Here is a 17,940-nt window from a genome sequence, read left to right on the forward strand (position 1 = left end):
CTAAGACTATTAACATGAAAACATTATAATGAGAAACCATAACATATTTATCAGATACATTTATCTATCAATTACATACACAGAATCTAACGGGCTAAATAATGGTTTCACAAACTAAAGTTGTTTTTCATGGAATTCAGAAGGTTGTCGTTTGTTGAACTTTGCAAGATATTAAAGGGGAAGTGATTGGATATAGAGAAAAACTACTGCCCACAATTGAGGAGTGGGGGGAATTGGGAACATTGGATGACTAAAAATGCCAAACAGGTCTTCCAGTAATGAAGTTTGGAAACATCTTTGCATGTTAAGAATCAGAGAAGCTCAAAACTCTCTTTCACAACTGCCAATTGTTGCAAAGTCAATTGTGAATGGTAAATCTGAGATTTAAAAAAAGTTGTTAACCAAAGGCATTAAAGGGATGTGGGTAAAGATAGACATATAAAGTTGGGTCGCAGTTCAATCATACATGTCAGAAGAACTAAATATTCAAACTAAATTTCAATTTCAATTGCAAATTATTCTGAAATCCATACTAACACATTATATTCATATTCATGTCATTGCTAAGATAATGAAATCAAATTATACATTGTAGAACAGATATTAATTTTAAATACACATTATTATACTGCAAAATGGCATTACTTTTGGCAACATTACTGCGTGTATCCCATCTAATAGCAAATAAATCTCCTCAAAAAGATCATAATTTACACATTTGGTGCAGTTATTAATGTCATTATTTGTATGATGTGAATTTCAACTATGTGCAAATCAAAACTCATCTGTCATTACAAAAAATGACAACCTGCTGCATTAAACAATATTATGTAATTAACCCACGCATTAAACAGTTGTCATCTCTGGAATGTGGAATTTGCACCTCTTGCGAGATAAGTTTACAGTAACTCGTTACCCAGAAGCCATGGTTGTTTAACAAAATCAACCCCAGTATCCAATGGCATTGACACGTGAGCTCACAGTTACAGCCATAGCAACTCTCACCCAATTTTTGCAGTATCCATTTGGCACAAGAACAGCTTCCCACACGGGGATAAAACATCACAACGAAAGGTAAGACAATGTGCACCTTCACTCTATTTCCCGAGTAAACCATTCTGAAATATAAGACAGTGTAAGAGATCTGTGTAACTCACCTAGGCTTGTGTCACTTATGAAAACTTGAAGTTACCACCCATGGCTTAGTTTGATGTACACCATTCGTAAATAAAATGTTTGCTGTGTTTACATGGATTTGCAGTTTTGCATCTATGATCTGATGCAACTTTATAAAATATTTATTGTCATGGTATTGCGAAAACACATGCCATATTTATACATACAACTATCAAATGTCCCGTCCCATCGTCCTAGACAAACGAATAAATATAATCTTAAAATTCTTCGTTTTTTTTTATAACAGTTTTGGATTGCCTGGTTTTAGACTGGCATCCCCAGTCCCGTTGGTTCTGAGCTCCAAAGGTCTTGTTGGGGGTGGGAGGGGGAGAGGAAAGGGGGGGTAGGAATTTGCAGTTGTCAACTCCTTGCAATATTTGCCCCCGACATCCGCAGCCTTTCTAGCCTTTTTCCATTTTGCGGAGTTATGGCAAAGAAGTCCCAAGAATCGGTGAGGACGTCAAACGTTTATTTCCAAGTAAAGTGAACTTTGAGAAAGCCCTGTACTATCTAAACATGTGTGATCCGCCAGAAAGACCTGCATCTGTATCGCGCGTTTATGATCACTTTTAAGTAACCATGACATAATATCTCTGCTGTACAATCGAAATTATAATCCGAATGTAGAAACATGGAACTGCAGATGCTGATTTATACTCCAGGACTTTGTGTCTTATCTTCGAAATCATTAGCAGGACAGGGTGGAAATGGTTTAAGTTTTCGCATTTAATGGACTATTTCGAAAAGTCATATTCTACTCCCTCTCCAAAAGTAACCGCTTCCTGGTCCGAGCAGTGTTTGGAAATAAGCAAAAAAAAACCTCTCATCGCTGGACTTATTCGACGCCCACTGACAACAACAACAACAACTGCAGCAGCAGCAGCAGCGCCGCCGCCTCGGGTCGACCACCTGTCTTCCCGCTCGCCGCTGCGACCGCGGAGGGAGGCGAGGTGAGGTGCGACCTACATTTTGCTGCCCTTCTCCCGGCCCGGGCCCGGCCTGTGTTGGTGATGGTGCTGCGCGCACGGCGGAGTGATCGTGTTGCGAGGGGCGGGGCGGGCGGGGCGGCGCTGGCGTGCTGCGGCCTGTCGCCTGACTACGTGCTTCCCTTGGCGACGGGGCCGTGGCGCTGCGCGGCTGCGGCTTTGGCTTTGGGCGGGGGGAGGGGGAGAGACGTTGGTCGAGTCCCGGGCGCACGGTAACGCTGAGGGAGAGAGAGTGAGTGAGTGAGTGGAGGGCGATCTGTGCTGTCAGCGCCGCCGGGCAAAAGCGATCCGGGGCCGCCGCCGCCGCCTCCTCCTCCTCCACCCGCTGCAGCTGCGGCGAGAATCAGGCAAGTCACGTTAACTGTAAAGAGAGCTGAACGAATGGACGCTCGGGTGATCGTTCTGACCCTGGAGCTGCGCCTTTCACCGGCTCATCATGTTTCTGTGTGTGTGTGTGTGTGTGTGTGCCTCTCGTGGTTGACGCGCATGTTTGGGCAGCGGGGGTGTGAGGAGCAGAGAGGGGGCGGGGGCCCTAGTTGCCGTGCGATTGATGTAACATGTAACCGGCTTATACAAAGCGCCGGGTGTGTGTGTGTGTGGATATTGTGTGTGTTTTTAAATGTCAGCCGGCGCCCTCGAGCTGCGTCAGAATGGGGAACGGTTTAAAATTCAAAAAATAACCATCGTTTTATTTAAGTGTGACAGCTCCGCAGCGTTTGAATCAATTCCCATTTCCCCCCACCTTTCCTAAATGGGCATCTGTGTTTATGAAGCCGAGCGCCTTCTTCTCTCATATATATATATATATATATAAGATGCATATTGTCAGCAAGTGATGTGGTTTGGAATAAGAGCAAGTGCGTGTGTTTCATCATCGCAGTGCCCTCCTCCCTCCTCCCTCCTCCCTCTCCCTCCCTCCTCCCCTCCTCCCCCACTCCTCCCCGCAGTTTGTCCTTAAACGCTGGGCCTCTCAGTGCACACGGCAAAACCTGACTTGATGTCCTCCTTAACCATTGTGACGCGCTGGGATTGACGGGGACGTTGACCAGTGAGAAAGTGGGCCGGGTCCACTGACACGGTGCGTCGAGGCGCTGCCGGCTTGTTCCGACCAATGGTGACGGAGGGGGCGGTGCCCTTGTGGTCAGGTTAGGTGGAGCGGTCAAAGGGAGAAAGAAGCGAGAGGCGGGGAATTTATTTTTTGGGGGGGGGGGGCAGCGGAAAGAATCAGATCAATTCAAATCAGTTCAATTCGTTCCGTGTATATTGTGGATAAAACATATTCATTCTCTTGTCTCCTGTACATGCACGTGCAAGAGCTGAATGAAGTAATTCTTCGAAATCGCTTCGTTCATAGTTTGTAGTACAAGTTGAGCTAAAGGTCAAGTTCAAAAACGGGTTGCATATTTTTGGTGCATTAATTTGTGCGCATTTGTGGCTATCTCGTGGATTTTTAACTGTATTTAATAAATTGCATTATATAACTTTTTAATTCAAACACCACACCCATTATATTTTCCTGTTGATTACATTAAATTCCAGTTCTCATTTTAATTTTGATTTGTCACTTGTATGGCAAATTTGTTCACATAAATCCAGTTTAAGGTTAACGGCGAGGGGGAAATGGATTTATTTATCCTACTTAGCGATTGGGTAAGAAATGTACATCGAGTCTGAATGAAGCGATGAGTTTGGGGGTTTGGATTAACTTGCAGAGTTGGCTGAATGCGTTGCTGTCATTCTGAAAAACAGTGAGATTTTGTTATCTTAATATGTTATCTTAAATTATATAGAATTCAGACTTGAGATTTTTAATCCATTCTGTATTGAGGATGTTCTAATTATGATTTATTACAGTGAAATGTTGGTTATATTTATTCATGAAGGGGTCATTATTTTGACATAGACACAAAAAGCTGGAGTAACTCAGCATCAGTCGAAATGCTGCCTGTCCTGCTGAGTTACTCCAGCTTTTTGTGTCAATCTTTGGTTTAAACCAGCATCTGCAGTTCCTTTTTACACATTATTTTGACATCCCAGTTTTAAAAGTGCCTTATCCTAATTGTGTAATTTTGTCATTCAGGTTAAAAGTACTCTAGCTGTGGTTATATTGTAATTTTTCTAAGCCTCCATAAATCCTATTTAATGCAGATCAGGATCCATGTTTATTTTCACACTGTAATCCTGGGAGCCTCCAGATTAATTTTATTGTTATATCAGGATTCTTAAATAAAACATGATTTAACTTTCACATCAGTTCACAAGCTCGTACAGTTTATTAAATTCTTTAGATTTTTTCAGACCAGTCTTCCTCTAACTTAGATTTCAAAAAATAAAATCATTCTATTATGGTTTGATAGATAAATGATAACCAAAAATGTGAATGTCAATAAATTATTGATGTTTAGTCCAAAAGCGTAAATCGCATAGATTGCTCATGTTAACCCTAGTTATATGTGCTATTTTCAAGATTTGAAAGGAAAGTTTGTTTTATTTTTTGCATGTTTTATCACTAATCATATTGGGATCGGGGCGTGTTTAGTGGAATGACGGAAACTATGCAAAACCACTAGCTGGTGAGTGATTGAAGGCTTGTAGCTAAATTGCAGCTACGTTTGTCGAAGCAATGATGGTGACATCTGTTTCGCTGTGATAACGTCTCCTTTAACATCAATGTACATTACAACATAATCATGTCCAATGGAAAGCACTTAACTGGTAGAGGGCTGACAACATCTACTAGGAGAGAATATGATGTTTTTATTTTTATTGAAATAAAATGTGTTCATCAGCGTATAAACTCAATTTGAGGAATTTTACATTTGTAAATAATCCACTATGTGAAATATTACACATGGTTTTCCAAGGATGATTTTGTCCATGATTTAGTTTCTTTATGTTATCCTGAAATGTTATGACTTTCATGAACAAAAAATAGTGGAAGGTTTCCAAGTTTTGGCTGGTAACTGTTTGATGTATCAAGAAGTTACTGTACAAGTATCGAATTTTAACTATATGGTAGAATTTATTTTAGCTTGCACTTTGTTAGTTTTGTTTTTGCTATTTAGTTGTTCAAAGAACATTTCTGTGTAAGCGTTGTATTCTCATCAGCCTTGCACACAGAGAGTTGTGAGTGTGGAATTCTCTGCCTTAGGTGGAGGCTGGTTCTCTGGATACTTTCAAGAGAGAGCTAGATAGGGCTCTTAAAGATAGCGGAGTCAGGGGATATGGGGAGAAGGCAGGAATGGGGTACTGATTGGGGATGATCAGCAATGGTCACATTGAATGGTGGTGCTGGCTCGAAGGGCCGAATGGCCTACTCCTGCAACTATTGTCTACTGTCTATTGTCTATTGAAATATGTGGGAGTTGCCAGTAATCTTGCAGAGCATATCCCAGAACTATTCATATAAATTTTTGGATAATTTATTAATATAACATGAATGGCGATAATTTAGGTATATATATCTTTTCATAAACTCCGGTTGCTGAATTGTAAGAGATTGTTTACTCGGTTTATTTTGCTGTCATTTCACATGACATCGACCATATTCCGTACATTTGAAGCTTCTTTGAAGTTTCACACTTGGATTACTGATGGAGGTTGCAAAAATAATTTCCACTTTGCTCACTTTAGTTTACTTTGTTATCAAGCTTCAAGGAGTGCAATTATTTCTGTGAGAAGAAGATCAATATTGGTGCGGTATTATGAAATAAATATTTATATATAAGGGTGAGTTAGTGATGGATCTTCATAAACAATCTCTTTATCAGAACATTTTTCAAGTTTGTTTCTATAAATTTCATAGAAATTAAGTGTTTGGATCAAATGAGCTGTTTGTATACAGCAAAGGCAGAGATTGATAGATTCTTGGTTAGTACGAGTGTCGGGCTATAGGGCGAAGGCAGGAGAATGGGGTAGAGAGGAAAAAGATAGGTCAGCCATGATTGAATGGCAGAGTAGATTTGAAGGGCTGAATGGCCTAATTCTGCTCCTTTAACTTATGAGTAGGAAGGAACTGCAGATGCTGGTTTAAACCAAAGATAGACATTGTTGAACTAGTGGTATACAATAAGGTATAAACCTTTTTTTCATTTAGAAAAATGCCATTTGTTAAGTTGCATAATTATGTTGCTGCCTTACTGAACAAAAATAAACTATTGCCGAATTGTATTTACATTTGATTTTTGATAGTGAATTTTAGTTTACCAAAATGTTTTACAAAAGTATAAATAACATAGGCGATGGGATGGTGAGTTTTATTTCAGTTTTATTACCAATTCAAGAAAACACTTTTCAGGTTTGATTGAAGAATATTAGCCCATCCTCAACAGAATTGTTACTTTGATCAGCTTTTCAAATATGTTTTATAATTTCAAAGCAATTACGGGAAGCAAACGACCTTGCATATTGTTATTTAATAACAAAATTATTGAATATTATTACGATTTTTACTTTAGGCTGTCCATTTTCGATGTTTCTTTTCTACAACCAGATATTATACTTATTTACTGAGAGAACGGGATGAATGATGGGGTGCGCGCTGATGTTTGGAGGAGTGAACAGAGTTAAATCAGGAAGGGATTAATGCTAGGCTGGGGGGGTGGGGGGAGGGTGGGTGATATAAGCCTGAATGTGATGGGAAGGAACAGATAATTAAGTAGGTAAAAAATAACCTTGATAATGTATTCTATAAAACAAAAACTAGGTAGGCAAAGTGACAAAGAAATTAATGAAAAGTTTTGAAATAGAAGATAATTATCATGAGGAAAAAACATGGTCTTAAATGTGCTTATTAGAATTATTTTTTTTTGAACAAGAAAAATTAAAGATGTATGAGAGGCCACCAGATATATAGTTAAAAATTGTCACTTTGCAAGTAATGTGTGAATTAAATTTAGCTTAAAAAAACCCCAAAGTGCTGGAGGAACTCAGCGGGTCGGGCAGCATCTATAGAAAGAATGTTTTGGATTGGGATCCTTCTTCAGACTTGGTCCCAACCTAAAATGTGGTCTGTCCATACCTTCCACAGATGGTGCCTGACCTGCTAACTTCCTCCAGCACTCCAGGTGTTTTGCTCAGGATTCCAACATCTGCAATTCCTTGTGTCTGCATACATGACAAATGTTGCCTGTACTTTACGAATCTGGAGAAGTGAAATCAACCTTTAAACTAAGAAATGTATCTCTTCTTTCACCAATTGCCAATAACCCTTTGTTCAAGCCATCTATTATAGACAAAACATTTACTTATTGGGAAAGATTAGGAATCAAAAAATTTGGAGATCTTTTATGAGATGGGAACTCTTCTCTCATTTCAAGAATTACAGTCGAAAGATCACCTGAAAGGTAATCAATATTTCAGATACTTGCAAATTCGAGACTATCTGAAAACACATACCCAAGACTACCAAACTTTGCTGCCAGATATACTAGACGAATGTATGAATAGAAATTCAGAGTCAAACAAGTTAACATCATATTTGTATGACACCCTTTTAAATATAGAAATCCCATCGTCAGAAGTAATTAGAAGAGCATGGGAAGAGGAAATTGGTCTAAAAATTCTAAAAGACAGATGGGAAGAAAACCTTTTATGTATACAGAATTGTTCGATTAACGTTAGACATTCGTTAAATCAATTTAAAATACTGCACAGACTCTACTATTCAAAGTCTAAACTGAATAAGATCTTTCCAAATGTATCTCCTATTTGTGATAAATGTCTCCTTCAGGAAGCAACTACAGGTGCATAACCTTTTATCCGAAATTCCGGAAACCGAAAAGCTCTGAAAATCGGACATTTTCGGTCCTGGAAAGAAGGGAGGGTATATATTGCCCGGCAGAGTAGGAATCCCTAGACCTAATACAGTGAGCGTCCACCGAGGATCACCCGAGAGGTTCCGCGGTCACCTCTCCGGGCGACCCTCGGTGAACGCTCACTGAACTAGGTCTAGGGATTCACAAAAATGCTGGAGAAACTCCGCGGGTGCAGCAGCATCTATGGAGCGAAGGAAATAGGTAACGCTTTGGGCCAAAACCCTTCCTCAGACTGCCCTATCAGTCTGAGGAAGGGTTTCGGCAAAGGGAGGGGAGAGAAGGGAAAAAAGAGAGGAAGAATCTGCCGGACATGCTGTACGTGTGTGTTTTTTTTGGCGGAGTCTGAGGGGAGAAGGAGAGTAGACGGGAAGGGAGGGGAGGGAGGGAGGGAAGGGAGGGAGAGGTCCAGCGGCGGGAACGGATGCCTGGGTCCGGGCGCGAGCTGAGTCCGTTTGTAAACGTTGCTGCAACCCCTGGCCCGGCTCTCCGTGTATTGTTCACCACGTCTTCCCTGGAGAGAGGGGGGAGGGCGGGAGCCGGGGCTGTGTGCGTGAAGCACGGCGACTAGAGGGACGGGAGAGCTACCCCGGGAGCGTGTGGGCACCTCCCCCTTCTCCATTCCCCGTCACACCCCCCTCCCCATCTACCCCTTTCTTCCCCCTCTACCTCTCTACTCTCTCTCGGCCCGCAGCGATCTGCCGGATATGCTGTGTGTGTTTGTTTGGCGGAGTCTGAGGGGAGAAACGCCAGCACTAAGAGCGAGCGAACGCGCGGACAGAACGGACAAAAGCAACGATCATAGGTCGGAATAAGTGACCAAGCCTCTTTGTAGGTGACATTTCGGGTCGAGAACCCTCTTCTGATTCAGGGGAAAGAGGAGCAAGAGCTATGGACGGTACTAAGGACAAGTGAATGGAAGATATGCCGATATCTCCCGTTTCCCTTTCCCTTGACTATCAGTCTGAAGAAGGGTCTCGACCAGAAATATCTTCCAACGCCGCTCTATGAACGTTGCTTTCGTCCGTCTGTCCACGCTTTCGCTCGCTCTTGGTGCCGGCGCTTCTCCCCTCATGGCAGCTATTGAAAAAGTAAACCCGAAATATCACCCATTTCCTCCAATTATCACGTATTCCTCATCAGAGATGCAGCCTGATCCGCTGATTTACGCCAGCCTTTTGTGTCTGTCTTCGGTTTAATCAGCATCTGCAGTATGTGCCGTTTAAAAAGTACAAGGCATGTGCAGTTTAAAAAGGAAGTGATAAAAAACATTTCAAACATTTAACAACACCTAAACTGTTCCCCCGCAACGCTGCGAGAGGCATAACTGAAGTCGGGTCGGGGTTACTGAAATGACGGAGGTTACGCTCCGGTGCGGACTACGCGTCAGTTCATTGTATTTCGCAGGAGTGGACCATCTTGCGCGCTATAAGATCTTTGCTCCAATTGATTTGATTACTCTAGCGCGGGGCCCCCTTAGGCACGGGGCCCAATTGGGAGAAATAGGTCCTATCAGCTAAAGGCCGGCCCTGACCGGGTAACTTCCGGGATCGAGGCGCAAACTCGCGACCTTGCGGCCACGAGCCGAGAACTCAACCACTGAGCCACATGTTAAAATCTACGCTAAAAACCTTCCGTTCGGAAAACCGAAAAATCCCGAAATCCGAGAAGCGTCTGGTCCCAAGGCTTTCGGACAAAAGGTTGTGCACCTGTATAACACATTCCTTCACCTCTTGCATAAAGTCACATAATGTTTGGAGAGGAATTTTTGAAATTTTCTCAAAAACGCTAAAACAAAATTGGACCCCGATATGGAATTGATTATTCTAGGTACGTCAGAAGCCTGCTCTGAGCTATCATTATTTCAAAGATGTTTCCTTAATTATGGCCTGATAACGGCTAAAAAACAATACTCAAATTTTGGAAATATACATCTGTCCCTACACTTGTGGATTACAAACATGTCTGAGGTGCTACATTTTGAAAATATTAGACTTGTCTTAGCAGAAAAACCAGAGCATTTTTCAAAGACATGGACACCATTCATTCATTTATTATAAGGATAGTATGGTACAACACAATTTTGGAGTTAAATCTAATTACGGGTTAGGTGATGCGTGGGGAGGGATGCGAGGCAGGTATATCATCACATTTTTTCCCCCTTTTTTTGTCTTTTTATTTCTCTATTCTTTCCTTATTTCCTTTACTTGCTCACTCTTTGGCTACTTTTCTTTGGCTTATTTCCTTTACTTTCTCACTCTTTGGTTGATAGTCTAGGGGTTCTATCCTTGCACATTCCACTTTTTCTCTCTCTTGCTTTTTCTCTCTTTTCTCTTAACTACAGCTAAAAGTCAAAATTGAAGCTGTACAATAACTATTATGTCATATGCCATTGGTTATATTTTTGTACACTTCTAATAAATAAAAATTTAAAAAAAAGACACATGTTGCCTTACAAATAATAACATTTTTGAAGATTTACATTTATAGTGGTTTTTTAAATGCATTGATGATTACAAAGTTTTTTTTTAACTGTCTGACATTTGCAGCATGGGAAACATTAAAATTAATGTAACGTACCATGGTTGCAGTGACTTGAGGCATTATTGAAACTTGGCTCAAAGGAAGCAACTTTTGTTAGACTATCTGCTGCTAACTGTGCATGCTACCACTTTGATGGTTTGGCACATCAAGATTTTATTCCCTTACCTGATATTGGTTCTACCTTTTTGGATATTTCATCATCTTTCACCTTTATCAATGTTAAACTATATTACTTACCACCGCACCTGCACTTGTTCCCTGCCTCCTGTCCATTTCGCTCTGAGATATATCTTGCCAATTCCTGCAATTAATGATTTCTCGTTCTCAGAAGCATAATTTTTATGAATTTGTGTAGGAAGGAACTGCAGATGCTGATTTAAACCGAAGGTAGACACAAAAGCTGGAGTAACTCAGCAAACTCTGGAGAGAAGGAATGGGTGACGTTCTGGGTCGAGACCCTTCTTCAGAATAGTTAGGGATAAGGGAAACGAGATATAGACGATGATGTAGATAAAGAATAATGAATATGCAATGGACAAGATTTAAAGATTGCATGGATAAATTGCAACAATGGTTCATCCCTGTCAGGCATAAAAATAAAACAGGGAAGGCGGTTCAACCGTGGCTAACGAAGGAAATTAGGGATAGTGTTAAATCCAAGGAAGAGGCATATAAATTGGCCAGAGGAAGCAGCAAACTGGAGGACTGGCAGAAATATATTCAACAGAGGAGGACAAAGGGGTTAATTAAGAGGGGGGAAATAGAGCATGAAAGAAAGCTTGTGGGGAATATAAATTCTGACTAAAAGGTTCTTTATATATGTGATGAGGAAAAGATTAGTGGACAAATGGAGGTCCCTTACAATCAGAAACAGGTGAATTTATAATGGGAAATAAGGAAATGGCAGAACAGTTAAACAAGTACTTTGGTTCTGTCTTCACTAAGAAGGACACAAACAATCTCCCAAAAATACTAGGGGCCTGAGGATCTAGTGGGAGGAAGAAACTGAGGGAAATCCACATTAGTCAGGAAATGGTGTTAGGTAAATTTAGGACTGATGGCAGAAAAATCCCCAGGACCTGGTGGTCTGCATCCCAGGGTAATCAAGGAGGTGGCGATAGAAATCATGGACGCATTGGTGATCATTTTGCAAAGTTCTATAGACTCTGGATCAGTTCCTGTGGACTTGAGGGTAGCTAATGTAACCCAACTTTTCAAGAAAGGAGGGAGAGAGAAAACAGGGAATTTATAAACCAGTTAGCCTGACATTGGTAATGGGAATTATTAAAGATCTAGTAGCAGAGCATCTGGAAAGCAGTGACAGGATCAGTCAAAGTCAGCATGGCTCTATGAAGGGGAAATTTTCCTTGACTAATCTTCTGGATTTTTTTGAGAATGTAACAAGTAGAATGGACAAGGGATGTGGTGTATCTGGACTTTCAAAAAGCCTTTGAACCGGTCCCACACAAGAGATTAGTGTACAAAATTAGAGCACATGGTATTGGGGGGGGGGGGGTAGGATATTGACATGGATAGAGAACTGGTTGGCAGCCAGGAAGCAAAGATTAGGCATTAACGGGTCCTTTTCAGAATGGTAGGCAGTGAATAGTGGGGTGCCGTAAGGCTCAGTGCTGGGACCCCAGTTATTTACAACATTTATTAACGATTTAGACAAAGGAATTAAATGTAACATCTCCAAGTTTGTGGATGACACAAAGGTGGGTGACAGGGTGAGCTGCGAGGAGGATGTTATGAGGCCGCAGGGTGACTTGGATAGGTTGGGTGAGTGGGGAGATGCAGTATAATGTGGATAAATGTGAGGTTATCCACTTTGGTTACAAGATCAAGAAGGCAGATTATTATCTGATTGGTGTCAGTTTAGGAAAAGGGGAGGTGCAACGAGACCTCTGTGTCCTTATACAACAGGGAGCAAGGAGATCCTACTGCAGTTGGACAGGGCCCTGGTGAGACCACACTTAAGAGTATTGTGTGCAGTTTTGGTCTCCTAATTTGAGGAGGACATTCTTGCTATTGTGTTTAGTTTGTGACTTTATTTGAAGTAGAAATAATATGTGAATGCTTCATTGAGCATAATTCTGACTGGTAACTACGCACTTCGTCCGAGCACATTATCGCACGCGTCATGCAAGCCGTGTTAAATGACACGTAAACTCTCAATTGGCAATCTAAAAAGCTGCCTAGGTTGCCTGACTGGCAACAGGAAAAAAAAGTTGTGAGAGCCCTGTATATTGGGCTAAATTACTTTTGAAGGTTATCGTTGTATTGTTTCTATGTCTCCCTCAGGCAGCCGGTCCCAAACACAGACCACTCTTTGAGTGAAAAAGTTGCCATGAGGTCTTTCTTAAATATTTTCCACCTCACCTTGAGCCTATGCTCTCTCGTTTTTGAATCCCCTGTAGAAAAGACTGAGCATTCACTTTATTGAATAATAAAGCATTCCGGCGATAGCGACCCGACTTCGGGGTTGTGGCGGCGTTCCGGCCGCAGCTACCCGACTTTGGGGCTGAGGCGGTGTTCTGGCGGCGGCAGCCCGACTTCGGGGATGTGGCGGCGGCGACCCGACCGGGGATGTTGTGGCGGTGACACGACTACGGGGCTGTGGCAGCGTTCCGGCGGCAGCGTCCCGACTTCGGAGCCTCGGAGGCTCGGCCGCAGGCCCAGTGGATGACATCTTCGGTAGCTCGCAGGTCACAGGTTGGTGACCTGTTTTTCTGGAGCTCCCGCAACAACAGCTTCGTCCGCTGAACTGGAGGGCGGCAGCTTCGACCGCACCGGGTCGCGGAGTTTGAACCGGCCCATTCGCAGAGCTCGGATTCAGCTGCCGGACTAACTTACTTACCATCACCTGGTGGGGTCACAACATCGGAAGCCTGGATCGCCTCAGTGCAGAGGGAGAACAAGGAGGGAAGAGACAAGGACTTTAAAACTTTTGCCTTCCATCACAGTGAGGAGGTGCCTGGTGGACTCACTGTGGTGGATGTTAAATTTGTGTTGATTGTGTGTTTTTGTTATTTTATTCTATGTATGACTGCAAGGCACGAAATTTCGTTCTTGGTCTGAATGACATTAAAGGAAACTTATACTTATCCATGTTCACTTTATGCCAAAGTCACAATCTATTTAGTCTCTCCCTACTTGTTTAATTCCTCTGCCATTTTCCAATTCTCAATTCTCTATCCTCTATCTGTAAAGGAGCCAAATTTCCCTCCACTTATCATTTAATCATTTCCTCTTTATGTAATTATAACAGCTCCCAATCTTCACACGTTGTCCTTTTCTGATAACTTTATAGGCCTTCTGCTTACAGCTAATATACCTTTTTTACTCCTTCTATAACGGCCTAGTTAACATACAATGTCTCCCCAACTTGCAAAACTTCAAACTTCATCTTGCTGACATTGAGGGAGAGATTATTGTCCTGTCACCATGTTACGAAGTTCTCTTATCTTCTTCCTGTACTCTGTCTAGTCATTGTTTATGATCTGGCCAACAACAGTCTGCAAACTTGTGGATGGACCCATGGAACTGATTATTGTAAATACTTAATCAAATGGCTGGATATGGCTAATGTAGAAATTACAAGAAATGGACATTGTGCTATGTATTGTTAATTATGGAGTAGTTTTGTCTGCTGACAGAATTTTCAGATTTTGATCATAATTGTCATCCCCAAAGGATATGCTGTAGTCATTTCAAAAAAAAAAAATCCAAGGTACAACATTATGAGCAAGCAATGAATCTATTTTGACATAAAATTGCAATACCGAGGGAATGTTTTTATTGTATGAGGTGAGATGTAATTTAACCATGTCTTCCTTCTCGGATAGTGTAAATAATCGTAAAGCACTCTTCAAAATCAAGTCAAGTGAAGTTTATTTGTCACATACACATACGAGATGTGCAGTGAAATGAAAGTGGCAATGCTCGCGGACTTTTGTGCAAAAAGTGAGGAGGTTTTACCAATATCTTGGCTAAACATTAGCCAGTGCCAATAAAACAACAATTTTTGAGTAATATTTCCCTCGTGCATAAATTGACGATGCGCTTCAAATATAGTCGCAAGGAATTGCAAGTGCTGGCTTACAAAAAATAGACACAAAATGCTGGAGTAATTGAGTGGTCAAGCAGAACATGAATGGGTGATATTTTTGGGTTGGTTGTTAAGTATTTTGGTTCATTTAGAAGACATGAAAAGAATTGTATTAATCCATTTTTTTTAATGAGATGAAATGTTTCATTATTTTTTACTTATGAGATGAGATCACATTGTTGTGTATTGAGAAGGTATCTTGATTGTGAGCATTTAGAAATTGGGGTATTTATTCTATATTCTGAAACTTGCACCAATTAAACCACTATCTCGCTTTATAAATTCTTGTCATGGATGTGATAGATCAAAATACGTGATTATTAACTTTTATAAATAAGGCATGTATAAAAATGCAGATAACTTGTAACAATTCCTTTGTCATATTTCTCACATGGTTAAAAATACATCCAATATATGTTTTTTTAAGTTTTAAAGAGCTGGAATAACTCAGCCGGTCAGGTAGCATCTCCGGAGAACATGGACAGTTGACGTTTTGGGTTTACCCAAAATGTCACCTATCCATGTTCTCCAGAGATGCTGCCTGACCCGCAAAGTTACTCCAGCACTTTGTGTCTTTTTTTTGTAAACCAGCATCTGTACTTTGTTTCACTCACATATTTGCTTGTTGGGTTAGATTGAACTTTTTTTTAATGTTTACTTATTATAATTCTCGCTTCCATCCAACCAAGTTTCAGGTCAGGTTCAGTTTGTGAAATAACTAAGTGAAAATCAACAAAAACTGCAGTTGCTGGAAATCTAAAATACTCAGTAAGCCAGGCTGCATCTGTGGGAAAAGTAACATTTCGGGTCGAAGACCTTTCATCAGGACTCCAAAGGAGATAAAAGAATGTTACGCTGCTGGGATGGTGGGATAGTAGGAATGCCTCTGAAAGGGTAAAACTGCGGTGACCATGGGAATAAGCTATCTAGTCTGAGTAAGTGAGAGCATGAGAGAGTAGAACAAACAAATTTGGGGGGGGGGGAATGGGTGAAACAAGTAGTCTGAGCCGATATCTCAAATGTATGTAGAGAGATAAATTAAGTTACCCAAAGTTGTACAATTCAATATTAAGCCCAGAAAGCTGTAATGCACCCAAATGGTAGATTTGAATCCTCAATCTTGACATCTTGCACTATTTTTGCTGCAGTATTTAAATAAAGTTCAATTAATTCTGTTGTTAAATATGTTAATATTTTTTGGGTTCATGCATCGGTCCATATTTTGTGTCACTTCATGAATTTAGTTCACCCCATTGATAATTTTTCAGAGGCAGTTGCACAACAAATTATATTCTTTGTACAACGTTGGTTTCAAGCAATTTTAAAGAAGTTGGGTCATGTTTTCTGAAACACTTTGGTCATTGGCCAGCTTCGACATCCATAATTTGGGTCTGGTCTGCAGTCCTATTATTTAAAAGGAAACTCTCACTTTGGTCACAATTTTCATATTCTACACAACACTTTAGCGGGTTTTGGCCCGAAACGTTGCCTATTTCCTTTGCTCCATGGATGCTGCTGCACCCGCTGAGCTTCTCCAGCACCTTTGTCTACCAACACTTTAGCAATTGTTACTCAATTTAAAAACTGCTTGTATTGTCCATAAAATGTCATACTTTTATTTAAACACTTTAAGTGTTTATACTGGGATTATAAAGCCTGGCTTGCAAGCTGCATGTGGCTCGTAAAGTTTAAAAAGCATGGGACCGAAAAGCATAACAAACACACTTCTCGGTGTCCAACTTCATTAGATGCGCACTGTCCTCCAATATATGTAGCTCGGGAAATGATGTGGAGCATATGTTGGTTCTAATGTAGAAAAGTGGTCATAAAACATGCCTCGTGTGGGACATCACAGTCTCGGATGTTAGATGACCACAGCATGACTTTGGTGTCTTTGGCTGATATGTTAGGAATCGGAATCTTTCTGCAGAATATTATGACAGTGTTCAGCAGCAGTGGTCTTTATTCATAGGATGTAAGTATTAATAGTTTGTAATTTTAAGGCAGAATGATGATGCATTCTTTCACGAAAAGCATCAAAAGCAAAGCACAAATTTAAGGGAACATTTTGAAAGACAGCATAGGTTTCTATTAAATATCCTGTGAATTAGAATGAAGTATAAACAAGATTACCACAGTAAAATTAATAGATGACAATGGATTGCTAACTCATGCATTCAATAAGAATCCTGACAGAACAATCAAAATTTCAATATCAATTGAGCTACAGTTTTATAGCAAATGTTACGTCATTTGTTAATATATCACATGTAGCTCCAGTGTAGAAGTAAATAGTATAAAACTTCAGCAATTACTGAAGAAAAATCCAATTTACAAAAGACCTATGATCAGGATTGGGACTCACAGTGCATTTACGGCTTGAGCCATTGTATGTTTGCATGTTTTTTGATAAACTTAATAATGCCCTTAGTGATTTTAAAATACTTTGGTAACATTGTTTTTGCAACTCTTGACTTGAATATTATTGCACTGATCTATTCAGATGATAGATTGGTGTTATTATTGATTATGTTGGATGATATGGAGCTTCAGTTTACATGTCAGCGGCAGGATTGAGGGCCTAAGATAGAGGAGACATAGAAGTGCTCGGTTTTGCAGAAGATCTACTCTCCTTTCTCGATTCCTCTTTGGAGCAATGGTTAATTGTCATTGAAACAGTCTTCACAAAGCTTTGTCACTTGCAATCTGATCTCGTGCCTGTATCTTGATGCTTTGTCATTTGAGATTAAAATCATTGTTATATTTAACTTGTGTAGGAAGGAACTGCAGATGCTGGCTTAAACTGAAGATTGACACAAAAAGCTGGAATAACTCACTGGGACAGGCAGCATCTTTGGAGAGAAGGAATGGGTGAAGTTTTGGGTCTGAAGAAGGGTCTCGACCCGAAATGTCACCCATTCCTTCTCTCCAAAGATAATGCTTGTCCTGCTGAGTTACTCCAGCTTTTTGTCTATTTTTATTTCTTGTTTAACTTTCTTGTTTTAGGATGATTTGAGGCAGCCATCACTAATCAGTTCTATATCTTGAAATTTGCTGCTCACCATAGGGAAATTGTTATTTCAAAGAAATAGGATTCCTATGCTTTTCCTTCAGTGCAGATGAAATTCAGTCCACAAATGACCACAGCTTCACCAAAGTGTAGATAATAAAACACTCTGCTGATTAGTGCTTTAAGCTGACTTTCAGGACTCCAATCTAAAATACTTCCATTAGAGTAATTTCCTCCTGACTATTGTCAGATATCCTGGAAGCATGTGATATCTTCATTATTTGGCAACCTTTAAATTTT

The 17,940-nt window shown here is 40.6% G+C and overlaps 1 protein-coding gene across 3 annotated transcripts in view; it reads left to right on the plus strand.

Moving 5' to 3' along the window:
* Nucleotides 1–947: 947 nt before the first annotated feature.
* kiaa0232 (KIAA0232 ortholog) overlaps nucleotides 948–17,940 on the plus strand; it is a 140,419-nt gene continuing 123,426 nt past the window's right edge. For all 3 annotated transcript variants that reach the window (XM_055643104.1, XM_055643092.1, XM_055643097.1), the window contains exon 1: nucleotides 948–1,074. The gene's annotated coding sequence lies outside the window, so the exon portion shown is untranslated. The remainder of the gene's footprint in view (nucleotides 1,075–17,940) is intronic.

The sequence above is a fragment of the Leucoraja erinacea genome, chromosome 1 (assembly GCF_028641065.1).
Source record: "Leucoraja erinacea ecotype New England chromosome 1, Leri_hhj_1, whole genome shotgun sequence".
Lineage (NCBI taxonomy): Eukaryota > Metazoa > Chordata > Chondrichthyes > Rajiformes > Rajidae > Leucoraja > Leucoraja erinaceus.